This window comes from Pseudorasbora parva, chromosome 5 (genome assembly GCF_024679245.1).
Source record: "Pseudorasbora parva isolate DD20220531a chromosome 5, ASM2467924v1, whole genome shotgun sequence".
NCBI lineage: Eukaryota > Metazoa > Chordata > Actinopteri > Cypriniformes > Gobionidae > Pseudorasbora > Pseudorasbora parva.
In genome coordinates, this window is record NC_090176.1 from 48,909,557 (window position 1) to 48,925,105 (window position 15,549).

Sequence of the window (15,549 nt, forward strand, 5' to 3'; positions counted from 1 at the left end):
TTGGCCAGAGGCTAAAGACTACAGCCAGCAGAGGGAGCCATTTCCGCATGTTTTGAACCCGCGCATGGGGGATGGAGATCTCACTCAGAGCTCAGCTCAGCTGCAGGCACTCATTTAAACGGAGTTATGGTGAGCAATGTAAGTCTTTTAACTTCTAAAATTAATTTCTATGAAAGTTAAGCTTGCAAAGGCATGAACTGAAACGTGCCAGACTGAGCTCGCGTTGTGAATGTATGCCGCGAGTGTAGTCGCAATAACCTCCGCTCTCATCACGAGAGCTCATCAGCTCATTTATCTGACTCCTGCAGTTAGTGCTCAGTGCTGTGATACTCGCGCGGACTCACTCATTATATTGAACACATATTCAGTTTTTAATTGTAGTGTCTTCTCCAACTCAGTCACAGTAATCCAGTAGCGGTGGCGTTTGGAATGGCACAGGGCAGCGAAGCATTCTGGGAATTGTAGTTTTTCATCCCCATGAGACAAAAATACATTTTCTGTCTTTTCTCAGTCTAGAAGGCACCAAATTCAAAAATAATTTCACATTTCTACTACATTAATGACCCAGTTTAAATACAACTGGGAAAATTTCTTCCGGGAGAAGTGCAATAGAAGTGAAATGGCATTATACCCCATCTTGAACAACAGTATGAACTTGTGCATCTGTTTAGCTGTCAGTAAAGTGCGTGACGTCACTGCATTAAAAAAGGAGTTGTTCAGTTCATGTCTCTGTCTGAATCTTCTGTGTGTGAATAACTGAACTGAATGAGATGAACCCCTCAGAAGAGGAGTGACAGCCGTATTGAACTGCAGCTGCTGTGGTTTCATGCCTTCCACAGGAGACGGCGAGATGTTATGAGGTTAAACTTGATTTACTTTGAACATCTGTCTGAAGCAGGTGTGAGGGAGTTGAACATTGAGCTTCGCAGTATTTCTACTATCAGGGGAGCTTTAAACCAGATGAAAAAATGAATACAAGGATTTCACAGGGGTCGCTGCTTGGCACTTATGATATGTAATACTTATAGAGACATTTATTGCTTGTTTTTATTTGTAGTTAGGGTTAGGCTTTACACTCACCATAAATGTTTTCTTTTATTAATTAGTCAGTAAAACAACACAAATCATGTTTTCCTTGTGTTTAATGTCACCTGGGTTGCATTTTCTGTGACCTTGTGTAATTTTGCTGGTTTTTGAAGATAAGGGCGTCACACACGCTGTCCATATTCTTCATATATTCTTTCCTAGAAATGCATGAGTTTTTTTGTTGTTGGCATTTTTAATTCCCCCCCCAGCCCAGCACAGAACTACTAGACTAAATGATAGAGTTATTAGATTATTGAGGCGATTATGCCTATAATCATGCTTTGGTGAGGTATTGTCTTGCTCCAGTCAAAGCCCAAATTACTGTCTAAAATTTGCAAATAACTAGCACCGCCATTATTTCATTGTCATGGGAGTGTGCTTTATTTTCTGAGGTTTATTGTTGCAATAAACAAATGAATTTTCCAATCGGTGGCATTATAAAACAGAGCCTCTGTAATTGTTAAAGGAATAGTTCACCCAAAAATAAATATTCTGTCATTATTTACTCTGCCTCATGAAGATCCATGCTGTTATTTTCCCAGTGGATAACAAAAGGAGAAATGTTCATGCAAACAACAGCAGTTCATAGTGATGAGTCGTGCTACAAAACAAAAAAGCCAAACAGCCAGAAGTCCATATGACTTATGCACAATATGTCAAGTGTTCTGATAAAACAAATGATGTCAAATGGTGTTATTTTTTTTGCATCTGTCATATCCAAACGATACATGTCAGTAGTGATGTGATATAGTTCACAAATCAAATGGAATAACATACTGACTGACTGACACTGAATGTAAGAGCTGCTTGAAAATTCTTCCCAAATTTTACCTTCATGTTCCATGGAAAATGTCCTTTGTTTTTCTAAACCTGTATGTTGCTGAGTGAATATACACATTCTTATAGACACAGATAGACACACATCTTTATTTTCTTTAAAGTGCCCATATTTTGCTATTTTAAAGGTTCCTCATTTAGTTTTGGAGCCTCCTACATCAGGTTTACATGCATCAAAGGTACAAAAAAAAATATATATATATACTGTACATTGCACATCACTACATTTTTTAAATGTTTTTCAAACGACTCAACGGATGAATAAGTCTCTCTAAATCCCTCCTTTCCACGAGCCTTTCCTCTGCTCTGCTTGGGCAGACAGCTCAGTCTGTTGTGATTGGTCTACCATGCAACCTGTGTCATACAATGCGAGTCGTTAAGAAATAAAATATTTAAGTCAAATTTAAGACACTAGCGCGTGTCAGAAGCTAAAAGACCATTACCATTACTAAACTTCAGCTTCCTAAAGCTCAGCGATTGCACACACTGTAAGGACTAATGACAACGTGGATTTTACTAGATCAATCCGAGCGCAAGTCTGATGATGAAACATTGGAAGAGCTAGTTATTCAATCTGACCCTCCAGCACAAAGGACGGCTTGAGCAAGAGATACGCTACTCATTTTAAAGTATATTATAGGATGTTGCAGCTGTAATTTCTCACCATCAACATTAACAGTAGTACGTCTATCAACAAACCCACGTGTATATTTCTAATATACAGTGCATATGCAGGAACTGTATCAATAACCACGCATACGTTAGGCGAACACTAACGTGAATGACTGATGTAACAAATGTTTGTAAAACAAATCTCGCTCCATCCTTTATCTTTACTCAAAGTAGTAAGAACGACAGACAATCTGCATTAATAGACTCAGTTTTTGGTAATAGCGGCCCACAGCTGATGAGCAGAAGTGTTTCAGTAAGACAGTAATAACGCGAGTTAGCTGGAAACTTACACAATATAAAACACAAAACTATGTATTTTGAACAGCTGGTAGAAAGTATATACCATATCAATTAAATCTTTGTGATTCTGAGGAGCAGCTGGTCTGACCCTTGTTTCCAAAGCAAGTGTTTTGCGAATCCCGCGTTGAACTTACGTGTTGTTCACGAGTGGATGAAGTGTAACATAGACGGGCATTATGCAAATGTCTTCTAATGACGTAGAACGGTAACGCAGTGAGATTGAAAAACAAGCGACTCGTATAGACAGTTCATAGTCGATTCTTTCTTTTGGGAGACAATAAATTAATTTATCGTGCACTTTCAACTTTACAACTTTGCAGAACTTTTACATTCACAGACAGCTTTATTACACACTGCATGAAAGGGAATATTCGAAAAACCATAATAGTTGCTCTTTAACAGTTTCTTTTAAAATAAGAAATTGGATTACTTTGACTTCATATCTGGTATCTTTCAGAAGCTCTCATTTTCTATTAAGTACGTTTACTAACTGCTAAAGGCGGATTTGGGACAAACATGAAGCCTGGATGCTTGCATTATAAACAAACCAGACCTGAATCTCCCTTTCATTTTATGGCAACTGAATACAAATGACTACTATATGATTTTCGCACCATATGTGTCATTTAAATTGAATTCCAGTATGGATACAGAAAGAGAGCTGCTTTTTTTATATCTCTAGTCTAGTCTAATAAGATCTGTCTGGTTTGCAACTGCATACTGTCTGTTTTCAATATTGAGCTTGAACTAATTCCTTTACCATTCAGGGACATGTTGAATCTTAACACCAATCACAGTTGGAATATTTATTGGAATGAGGATGTGTCTGCATGAGTTTACTTTTGCAGTAATTGCAGGAACGTGTACTATACACTCGAGCAGATTTTGTGAATTGTACACGAACTAAATTTAATTTTTAATCATCTTGATGAGAGAAAAAGGGCCGATTTTAGGCTCATTTTGTGCCTTACTCGAGGGAGAATGTGCCATTGTGGTTGTTTTTGAATGTGACGGTACTTTCATCACAACTAATTTCCACAGATCAAGCTCATATTCTTCTGGGATTTAAATCTGTTGCAGAGTGTAAATTAAAACCGTCTTCATGAGGTTCTAAGCATTGCTTTTTATTGGCAATACAAAATCATTGCAATAAAGAAATTTAAGTCAAGGGTTTTATAAGATGCTTATTCTCAAGGGGATAAAGCATCAGCTCTGTTCCTGAACCTATTTATCTGCCTACATAATCAGCATTGACTGACTCAAAAAACAAACAAATGGCTGTTAGATTTGATCATCAACGTATTAAAAAAAATCTAATGAATCTAATGACAGTTTTCATATCATGTCACTTAACCCTAATTGATTTTGAAGACATTTTTATTTAGCTTTTTATATTTGATTTTTTTTCTTTTATTATTATTAAATCCCTCAATCTGTTTGTTCTCCACACTGTGGAAATGGAAGTATTAGTATGAACAAGACGGTTCTCTTGCTGAACCGAGATCTTTTCTCAGTACTCACAATAATTCAGTAACTCATTTCATCAATCTTATTCCCTTATTTGCAAAATTACATTAAATAAATACATAATTCTTAAAATAAAATAATTAAATACATAAAAATAGATATAAATGTGTAAATGCTGTCATATTGCACGTCCCTAATTTCTTGTTGTTGTTTTTTTACTACTGCAATGGCTGATTGTTTGTAATGATGCTTCATAACATAAATGGTAAGAAATACATCTAATAATCAAATCAAATGGCTGTCTTTTAACTTAAGCTCAGACACTCTAATGCAAACGTCACAATCATATAATTCCCTCCACACTGTTGAGACCTTCATGTCATTCTGCTGTTCACCTTGATCTTGACATTTTTTTATTTCGGTCTCTGACAGTTCTAGAGAAACAACACAGAAATTATGTTGACCCTCTTGCCCTCTCTATAAATAGCAGGCCTGCATTGTTTATTTGGTCACTGACATCTGAAGTGTCGTCCATCCAAACAGCCCGCTATCGTCCTTGGTCCTGAGGTGCTATTGTTTGTGAAGGAGAGGGCCAGGACTTTAAAATTGGCTTCACTTAAGTTATTATTAAATAAATAGACTGTATAAAAACTGAGTGAGGCCAGTGCTATTCATAGCCGACTGCAAGTTCTCATTCTGTAATTTTTGTATTGTGTTTTGTCCAGTTAGGGCTGGGCGGTGCTCACTATATCTTTTATATATCGGGTTATCACTATATCTTTGATGATGATATAAAATTATGGAATTCACATTGTTGTATGCATATTGTATGCACACTTCAGAATCTCGCTGTAAATATCATCCGGGGACTTGTTGCCTCCTCTTTTATGAGTACTGTGAATTTGGACATGCTTTTTGGTCACACTAAACTGCAGCCTATGACTACTGATTGGGTTGCTGCTTTCAAATGCTTCAATGCATATTTGTGTGAGCATGTGAGACTTGTAAACGCAGCCATGTCTTTATTTTTAGTTTTTGTAATTAGCCCTGATCTTGCAGTAAAAAATGTGCAAAAAATGGATGGATAATAGATGGATGGATGGATGGATGGATGGATGGATGGATGGTAGAACGATGGATGATTGATGGATGGATGGGTAGAAAAATGGATGATGGATGGGTAAAACGATAGATTGACTAAATTGGATGGATGGATGGTAGAATGATAGGTGGATGGATGATGGGTGAGGGGCGGCAGTGGCTGAGGGGTGGCAGTGGCTCAGCGGTTCATGTAGGTTGTCTACAAACCGAAAGGTTGGTGGTTCAATCCCCGGTTCCACCTGACCTAGTGTCGAGGTGTCAATGAGCAAGGCACCTAACCCCAGCTGCTCCCGACGAGCTGGATGGCGCCTTACATGGCTGACATCGCCGTCGGTGTATGGAGAGAGTGAATGGGTGAATGTGAGGCAATATGTGAAGCGCTTTGGATGGCCATAGGGTCTGTTAAAAGAGCTATATAAATGCAGTCCATTTACCATTTATTTTACCATAGATGGATGGATGGATGGATGGATGGATGGGTGGGTAGAACTATGGATTATGGATGGATGAATGGGTAGAATGATAGACTAAATTAGATGGATGGATGGTAAGTTGAAGGATTGATGGTAGGTAGAACGATAGATAGAAAGGTAAGTAGATTGAATAATGGATGGATGGGAATATATAACTACATAGGTAGATGGATGGATGGATGGATGAATGGCTGGATGGTAGGTAGGTAGAATGATAGATAGAAAAGTTGGTAGATGGATGGTATTTAGAACGATAGAATGATAGATAGACTGTTTGACAAATTGGCCCAGGTCCACTTTGGCACAATCTGTGTCCTGAAACTAAACCATTATCAGCTCCTCTGAGCAGTGATCTCATCAGCTTTCTGTCTCTGTCTGTCTCTCCTCCTCTGTCTGTCTCTCCTCCTCTGTCGGTCTCTCCTCCTCTGTCGGTCTCTCCTCCTCTGTCGGTCTCTCCTTCTCTGTCGGTCTCTCCTTCTCTGTCGGTCTCTCCTCCTCTGTCCGTCTCTCCTCCTCTGCCTCTTTTTCTCTGTCGGTCTCTCCTTCTCTGTCTGTCTCCCCTTCTCTGTCGGTCTCTCCTCCTCTGTCTGTCTCTCCTTCTCTGTCTGTCTCTCCTCCTCTGTCTCTCCTCCTCTGTCTGTCTCTCCTCCTCTGTCTCTCCTCCTCTGTCTGTCTGTCTCTCCTCCTCTGTCTGCCTCTCCTCCTCTGTCTGCCTCTCCTCCTCTGTCTGTCTCTCCTCCTCTGTCTGTCTTTCCTCCTCTGTCCGTCTCTCCTCCTCTGTCCGTCTCTCCTCCTCTGTCTGTCTCTCCTCCTCTGTCCGTCTCTCCTCCTCTGTCTGTCTCTCCTCCTCTGTCTGTCTCTCCTCCTCTGTCTGTCTCTCCTCCTCTGTCCGTCTCTCCTCCTCTGTCCGTCTCTCCTCCTCTGTCTCTCCTCCTCTGTCTCTCCTCCTCTGTCTGTCTCTCCTCCTCTGTCTCTCCTCCTCTGTCTCTCCTCCTCTGTCTCTCCTCCTCTGTCTGTCTCTCCTCCTCTGTCTGTCTCTCCTCCTCTGTCTGTCTCTCCTCCTCTGTCTGTCTCTCCTCCTCTGTCCGTCTCTCCTCCTCTGCCTCTTTTTCTCTGTCTGTCTCTCCTCCTCTGTCTGTCTCTCCTCCTCTGTCTGTCTCTCCTCCTCTGTCTGTCTCTCCTCCTCTGTCTGTCTCTCCTCCTCTGTCCGTCTCTCCTCCTCTGTCTCTTCTTCTCTGTCTGTCTCTCCTCCTCTGTCTGTCTCTTCTTCTCTGTCTGTCTCTCCTCCTCTGTCTGTCTCTCCTCCTCTGTCTCTTCTTCTCTGTCTGTCTCTCCTTCTCTGTCTCTCCTTCTCTGTCTCTCCTTCTCTGTCTGTCTCTCCTTCTCTGTCTGTCTCTCCTCCTCTGTCCGTCTCTCCTCCTCTGTCCGTCTCTCCTCCTCTGTCCGTCTCTCCTCCTCTGTCCGTCTCTCCTCCTCTGTCCGTCTCTCCTCCTCTGTCCGTCTCTCCTCCTCTGTCTCTCCTCCTCTGTCTGTCTCTCCTCCTCTGTCTGTCTCTCCTCCTCTGTCTGTCTCTCCTCCTCTGTCTCTCTCCTTCTCTGTCTGTCTCTCCTCGTCTGTCTCTCCTCCTCTGTCCGTCTCTCCTCCTCTGTCCGTCTCTCCTTCTCTGTCGGTCTCTCCTCCTCTGTCTGTCTCTCCTCCTCTGTCTGTCTCTCCTCCTCTGTCCGTCTCTCCTCCTCTGTCCGTCTCTCCTCCTCTGTCCGTCTCTCCTCCTCTGTCCGTCTCTCCTCCTCTGTCTGTCTCTCCTCGTCTGTCTCTCCTCCTCTGTCCGTCTCTCCTCCTCTGTCCGTCTCTCCTCCTCTGTCCGTCTCTCCTTCTCTGTCGGTCTCTCCTCCTCTGTCTGTCTCTCCTCCTCTGTCCGTCTCTCCTCCTCTGTCCGTCTCTCCTCCTCTGTCCGTCTCTCCTCCTCCGTCCGTCTCTCCTCCTCCGTCCGTCTCTCCTCCTCTGTCCGTCTCTCCTCCTCTGTCCGTCTCTCCTCCTCTGTCTGTCTCTCCTCGTCTGTCTCTCCTCCTCTGTCCGTCTCTCCTCCTCTGTATGTCTCTCCTCCTCTGTATGTCTCTCCTCCTCTGTCCGTCTCTCCTTCTCTGTCCGTCTCTCCTCCTCTGTCTGTCTCTCCTCCTCTGTCTGTCTCTCCTCCTCTGTCTCTCTCCTTCTCTGTCTGTCTCTCCTCGTCTGTCTCTCCTCCTCTGTCCGTCTCTCCTCCTCTGTCCGTCTCTCCTCCTCTGTCTGTCTCTCCTCCTCTGTCTGTCTCTCCTCCTCTGTCCGTCTCTCCTCCTCTGTCCGTCTCTCCTCCTCTGTCCGTCTCTCCTCCTCTGTCCGTCTCTCCTCCTCCGTCTGTCTCTGCTCCTCTGTCCGTCTCTCCTCCTCTGTCCGTCTCTCCCTCTCTCTCTCATTATTCAGTCTGATTAGAGATTGCAGTGAAGATGACGTCGGTGTGTTGAAGAGTGTGAGGTGGAGGAGCGAGCTCAAGCCCCAGGGCTCATTTTGCTTTTCTGCAGAGCTCAATCCTTTCCGCTGTTTTTCATTTCCAACTCTCTTTTCCTGTCTATGATTGCCTGTCATTTATCTTCCACCTGTTTGCATGCAAATCACTTCCGCACAGGAAGTTGTTTGTTGTTTTTTTGTCATGAAATTCGTCTGTTGACTATTTGCTTTTGTGATTGAAGTATAAATTATGCAAATTATGCATTTGTAGGACACCACCTTGTTAACATTGACAGAGAAGGAAAAACATTTTACACTGAGGGACAAAGCTTGACACAGTACCCAGACATTTCCAGTCATTTTGTCAGTGATTTCTGTACAATCAATCATTTTTCAATCAGTTTTTCAATGATTTATTATTGTGACTATCTCAGTTAAACCCGTCCCGGTCAGCATGTGGAAACAAAACACTCACATTTCACTTTACATGATGCTCAGACGGTCTCCTCTTGTCTAACTGGATGGTTCTTGAAGAGAATACTAATAGCTGCCTTTTTAAAATGCACGTCATACACACACACACACACACACACACACACACACACACACACACACACTCATTTCTTTATTTCCTTGTCTTTCTTCCCAGCCTCATTTTCAACACACTCAGAAATTGAATGAAACTTGTTAAAGCAGCCTTGTACTCGATTGAACATCGATCAGTTGCCTGTTTCATGGCCTTCAGTTCTCAATTTGACACAAATGCCTGTAATTTAGACTAATTGCTCTAATGATCTTTTGGAAAAGTCTGTAATCTCACAAAAGACATGCTAATATGCAGCGTGTAGTAATTTCCCATCCATTGAATTCTCCAGAGGCCGAGTTGAGCAGAAGTCTCGTTTATTTTCTTGCTTTTGATTAAAAATAAATTGGATGTTTGAGCTCTTGTTTCATGACCTTAATTTGGATCTTCATATTTGTTAGTCAGACACATATGATGGTGTGATGTCACCAGAGGCAGAAACGCATCTGCAAGAATGATTTGATGCGGTTGTAAACAAGCGTTTGTGTAATCAGGTGTAATAACCCTGGAGTAATCGCGTGTCTCAAGTGTTATCTTTAGTTTTCTCCTAGTGGTTGGATCTTATGAAAACGTCTCTAGGTCATATTTCATCTCAACATCAGAGAAAAAAGGTCAAAAAAAAAAGAAAATGAGTTTTGCATGACAATTAAGCATGTTTTTCATTATTCTCAGAGATAATCCCTTAGATTATACTGTATTCATTTATAATCTAATATTGTCCTTTTTAAATTTAAAAGCACTACATTAAATATTAACAAATACATATTTGACAAAATACATAAACCTTTTAAAAAATATGTATTTACTTAAACAGGTATTATATCAAATTATACAATGTATTGACAGTTTTTTTTTATTGGTAATGACAATTTGTGATTATAATTACTGTGATTTTTCATTGCAAAAAATTGAGAAATGCAATAAAAAAATCTTAGTAATCATAAAACACTTATTTTATTTAATTTAGATTTTTTTTACCTTTTTTTACATTTTTCAAAGCATTGTTTATTCATTGCATATATTTAAAATCAAATAATTTAATTTTAATTTCCATATTAAATATTGAATATTGTTTATTGCTATTTTATTTTATTATTTTAATTTTAATTTTAATTTTATTTTTCCTGATATAAATTGCATTTTAAATCAGATTATTTCAATGAGAATTTTGGAGCTAACTTTAACCTATTTGTTTTTCTTTCTTTAAATTTTGAGGTGAAATGTGAGCTGGAAATGTTCTTGTCATATTTTATGGCCTTCTGACATTAATCCTTCTACTAAAGTTCTTTCAATGATTATAGTACAAAACAGCAGGTCTTACTCCAATATTAGGAGTGTGTTCTCAAGGTTCCCTTAAATTTCCTGCTTTTTGTGAAATGTGGCTGATAATAAATTGGGTGAAAGGAGACAAACTGTGCAGTGTCAGTGCTTTTAGACTGAAGAGCAATATCACTTTAGAGCAGAGAGCTAATATTGAAGAGAGACTGAAGTGCAGTTTTCTGAAATCAGGAGGAGCTTAATGTAATGAATCCTTAGCGCTTGTCACAGCTGGCTCAGTTTGCTTTATTCTTTTCTTTTTGTTTTCTCAAAAATATAACCATTTTTGAATGAGACGATTTTTTTTTCCAAGTATAAACGTGTCGAGTATAAATTCCTCCTCAAACAGACGAGGCTCAAGCTGCGGAGCCAGACGAAAGCATAAACCAGGCTTAAGGTGGTTAAATAAGTTTCAGTATTTCCAGTCTTGGTGGGGACGATGGTCTTGCAAAATTTGCATGACATTGGTCTGATATGGTCAGACTTATAAAATCCAAAAACTGCCATACTGGCAAGCTGACTTGTTTTATCAACAATTTCTTTGCTCGCTGTAGCACTCATTTTCCACTCATCACTCCGCGCCGGTTCTGATACTGAAGAATCCAACACGAGACTGAAGTGATCAAACTAGATACTGTTACATGATTGCCTGTTAGCAGTGATTTGTACTCGAGACTCTGTCTCGGACTCGGTCTCGAGACCATATTTTAATGGTCTCTGTCTCATCATGGACTCGTGTGCATTTAGACTCGGAATTGACTCCTACTCAAACATGTTAAGACTTATTTCCGAGTCCACTCAAGTCCCATTCAAAATATTCATAATTATGACTGTTCATATTTCTATAATTGATATATAAGGAAATGGGAGTGGAAATGACTTAGTTAAATAAGTGCTCCTCTGCTGCCAACTACTGGTTATAGTGTTAATGTTTATATATAGTGGTATTTTTATATTTTTTTAAATAATGTCTTGTTTCCACTGAGTGGTACGGTTCAGTACCGTATGCATTTTTTGGCACCCTTCTTATGACAAACAGTCACATGCTGAGAAGCAGAAACCAAGTAGATCTGCTGTATATCGTCCACTGTTGATTACTGTGTTTTTACTGCTGTCACGTGATCGAGATCGGCCCGTGTATGAGCTCACGTATCAGCTCCACGCAGCGCAGCTCAAACGAGTAGCTCGGTTTGTTTCCTTTTTCATTTAGTTTGCCTTTTGATGTTTCTCATATGTAATAGAAATGGCAGCTCTTATCAGTGTGGCACCGTGGTGGTGGTGGCATCAGTGTGACCTCTAACAAAATTCAGTCGCACCAGCAGGAAAAAAAGGTTGCAAAATGCCACCATTTGGTCGCAATCTGGAGTCCTGCTGTTTGTGAAGTGGTTTTATGCCTATACATGACAACTGCTCTCTTTGGATCAGCGGCAGCGCCAACACAGTTTTGAATGTTCGCTGTTATCAAAGGTTTAATAGACAAAGTCACTATGCTGTGATTTAGGAATAAGATCACATGGAGATTGAAATCTTTTAACGATTAATCGTGCAGCTCTATAAATCATAATGGGTTGCTTCTCCAAGCATCCAGTTTTATTTGGTCTTTTTACTTCCTGTTTTCCTCAGGCTTGATGTAAAAATCCTGCCGTATGTGTCTGAGAAGTGTGAGCTTAAAGAGCACGGCCTAACCCTCTCTCTTTCAGTCCAGCTGTCAGAGTCACTCCTCCTTTGACGACTACTTCTTCTTTATTGTGTCTTCTCTCATCTCCCTGCGTGACCCGACCAGCCGGAGACGCGTATGAGCTTTTCTTTGATCCGGTTGTGAGATGTGATCAAGTGAGCTGTGTGGAGAGCAGTCTTTTAACGTGTTTGCTGTTGTGTCTCTTTGCAGGTTCAGGTTGTCTGATCCTTCCTGTGTGGTCAGAATTTGTGATGATGCCAGTTTAATTTGAGTGTGTAATGCTCACACTGTTTCTTAGGAACTGGTGATAAACTCACAATTTCGGCAGGGCAATATAGCTAAAAATGATCTTTTTCATCCTGGTAATGTATATCATGGTGTTAGTGTTTTATAAAATGCTTTAAATGCTTCAGGAACCATCATTTCAGTTGTAAAATCTATTTTTTTCTATTCTGAGTAATATTCAAATCTTTGTATTTAGGGCACTTTTTGCGTTTCTTTGCCTCTTCATGACACTTCGCTTCCTGAACTCCTCAGTTGTAAGTCGTTTTGGATAAAAGCGTCTGCTAAATGCGTACATGTAAATGTAAGTGTAAAATGTTTAATTACTGAAATACAGTAAAATATAGGTTTATATAACAGTTTTGCGATTATCTAACACTAATATTGCATACATTACATTATTTACTTGAGTATATGTTCAGTGTAAAACATGTATACATGAAAATACTGTGCCAGAGATTTAGTTTAATTTATATCGCCGTCAAATATGTGGTAAATATTTTATTAATATTTTCCAGCTAAATATACACCTCTAAGTAGTTATTATTATCATGACTTTCTACTAAACATAACGCCATTTAAGTTGAGTGCACTTAATGCATTTAATGTTTATTACATTTGCTGTGCTTTATTGTGTTGTTAATTTTCATTTGCCATGCTGGAAAACCGCTGTGGAGAGCAAGAGAAGTGAGATTAGGGCGGTTTGAGTGACTCTGGGTGGTTTTATAAAGGGCTGTGGACAGAGCTCTGATGTTGAGTGAGGTCGTGCTGTCCTTTAATACAGTTCATATAAACATATGTATGGCCGCATTTACATTACATGGTTCGAGTAATCCAATTCCAGTTTTTTTTCTCCCCACCCATGTGGCACAGAGTTTATATGACCCTTGAGCATGTAAGCAGGAAAAAGGCTCATGGATTCTGATATTTTTAGATCAGTTTTAGGCCTCATACCGGGCTTGACATTGACTTTTCAGCTCGCCAGCCACTGTGGCTAATGGTTTTCCAAAGTTACTAGCCACTCTGCATTTTCACTGGACACAATTTTAACATTGATACCATGAGGGGAAACTGCCATATAGATATATATCTCATAATTTGGCCACAGGTTTATTAGGCTGCTGTCACTTTAAGACCTGACACATGGATCCATTATACTGTTACACATGGGTTTTCTTTCTCAACTGTTTACTTTCACTTAGAACAGAACTGACTGTGTTTACGTGAATACTTGCCTAAGATATTTTGACAATATTTTGTGTGCAATAAGCAGTGGAAAATAACTCAATTTAGCACTGAGAGGCGGATTTATGTGCGCAAACTTTGGGTGTGAGCTCAAAATCTGCAGGAATGAGTAAAATTATGTGCAATGTGCGCAAAATTCAAGCCCTGTAACAGTAACTATTCATTCTTTCAGAGTTTCAGAAATTTCAGTATCAATATGTATCGAAAAATATATATTTTGCCAACACTGCATTGCACAAAGTTTATTATTTCACATGCCTTTTTAGAAGACTACATTTAAAAAGTGCCCCATTGGACCCACTTTGGCGGGTTGAAGTGTGTGTGTGTGTGTGTGTGTGTGTGTGTGTGTGTGTGTGTGTGTGTGTCAAGCACTGGTCTCATTCATATGTGGAACTAAATCTAATATGAATTGCATACGTGCATTTCCCCTGTCAAAGCGAGTGGTACATCAGTGAAAAAGGGACGGTGGCGAATGACGTCAACTCGCCTGATGTGATCACATGACTCTTTTTAATGGTGCAATGGAGAACGAAGGCTCTACTCAAATGGTTTCCTGACCTTTAAAGATGGTGTGGAAAGCAAAAGCTTGTCTTATCATTTCATCTGTGTCCATTGCAAATCTCACTGTTTTTACTTTATTTTCGGGCTAAGCTTTTCCAAGTCAGTATGTCTACCTTGGATGTCAACAAATTGGAACTGGGCATCAAGACCTGCAGTGTTAATGCGGTCTATGCGTGTGTGGAAGTGGAAAAGCCTAGTCCACATTTTGCTGCAATTATCACTGTTGCCATCAGCCATCTGCTACAATATGAACAATGAGCAAACAGAGGTGCAACACTCATTTATATTCTCAAATCAAACAACTAACTGAAAAATAAGATTTAAAAACATGTCTAGGTGGTATTTCACCTAAAAATATAAAAGGAAAAAAATACATGAAAAAATGTAAGATAATTTGCATTAAAAAAAATTACTGTTTAAATTATGTTTGGAAATTGAGTTTGAAATATTATCATTAGATTTAAATATCTGTTAAACAGAATTTTTTATTGTTTGGGTATGCATGTATTTAATTTATACATAGTTAAACAATGCGTAATTGTCTATTAAATAATGTCACAATACAATAATAAATCTGTAAAAAATTAAAATAGGCTTAATTTTTTATCAAGCAAAAGAGAATCTTTTTCGTTTGATTTTAGGTAGAAATATGGACATTTTGTGACCTTTCAGTGAGCCGTGACATTTTGAGCTGTACAACATTTTCACATGAACTCATTATGAGAAATCCGACTCTTGTTAACAAACTCAAGCAGCTGACGGCCACAGTCTGTCCGTGTGGCCACTCAAGCCTTTCATTTGCCCTGGATGTTTTCTCTTCCATCACTTTGACTCTATTATGTCCTTTTCTTTAATAGCAGTGTGTGCTACGTCAACTGTGTGTCAATATCTGTTGCTCTCCACGTCAAATTAATTCTGCAGTCTGTGCGCATTAAAGCTGTCGTCAGTTTAAACGGTCAAGACATCCCTCCATTGTTAATTTCCAGTGAAGCCATCCTATTATCTTTATTCAAATATCTCATTATTATTACTGGAAATCCTGTGTCTGACTGTGGATTTTTGCATATCAGTGTCTTATAAACAATATGCAGAATTTGAACATGTTTTTTTTTTTAGCTCACCATTAGACTATAAAAATGTAACATGCATATGTAAAAACTGAGTAATTATGCAAACAAATATTTACCTCTGAACAATTTGTTTCTGCTGAACACACATGGAGCATATATTACTGTGCTTGTAAAAACATATTGTACAAGTTCAAACATTTATGGTAGACCTAGTATAGTAGTTTTGCACCTGTTTGCTCTGTGACTATTATTTGCAGTGTGTTTCAATTCAGTTTTCATCTAAAGGAAGGATTAGAATCACGTTAACAGAGGAAAATCAAATCATTGTGGGAAATCAGGCTTTAAAGATGAATGCAAATTTCATTAGGTCATTTTAATGGAGAGTTTTGTGTGTGT

The 15,549-nt window shown here is 39.5% G+C and overlaps 1 protein-coding gene across 8 annotated transcripts in view; it reads left to right on the plus strand.

The window, feature by feature from the left end:
* LOC137075703 (bromodomain adjacent to zinc finger domain protein 2B) overlaps positions 1-15,549 on the plus strand; it is a 107,979-nt gene that overhangs the window by 35,490 nt on the left and 56,940 nt on the right. The window lies entirely within an intron of this gene.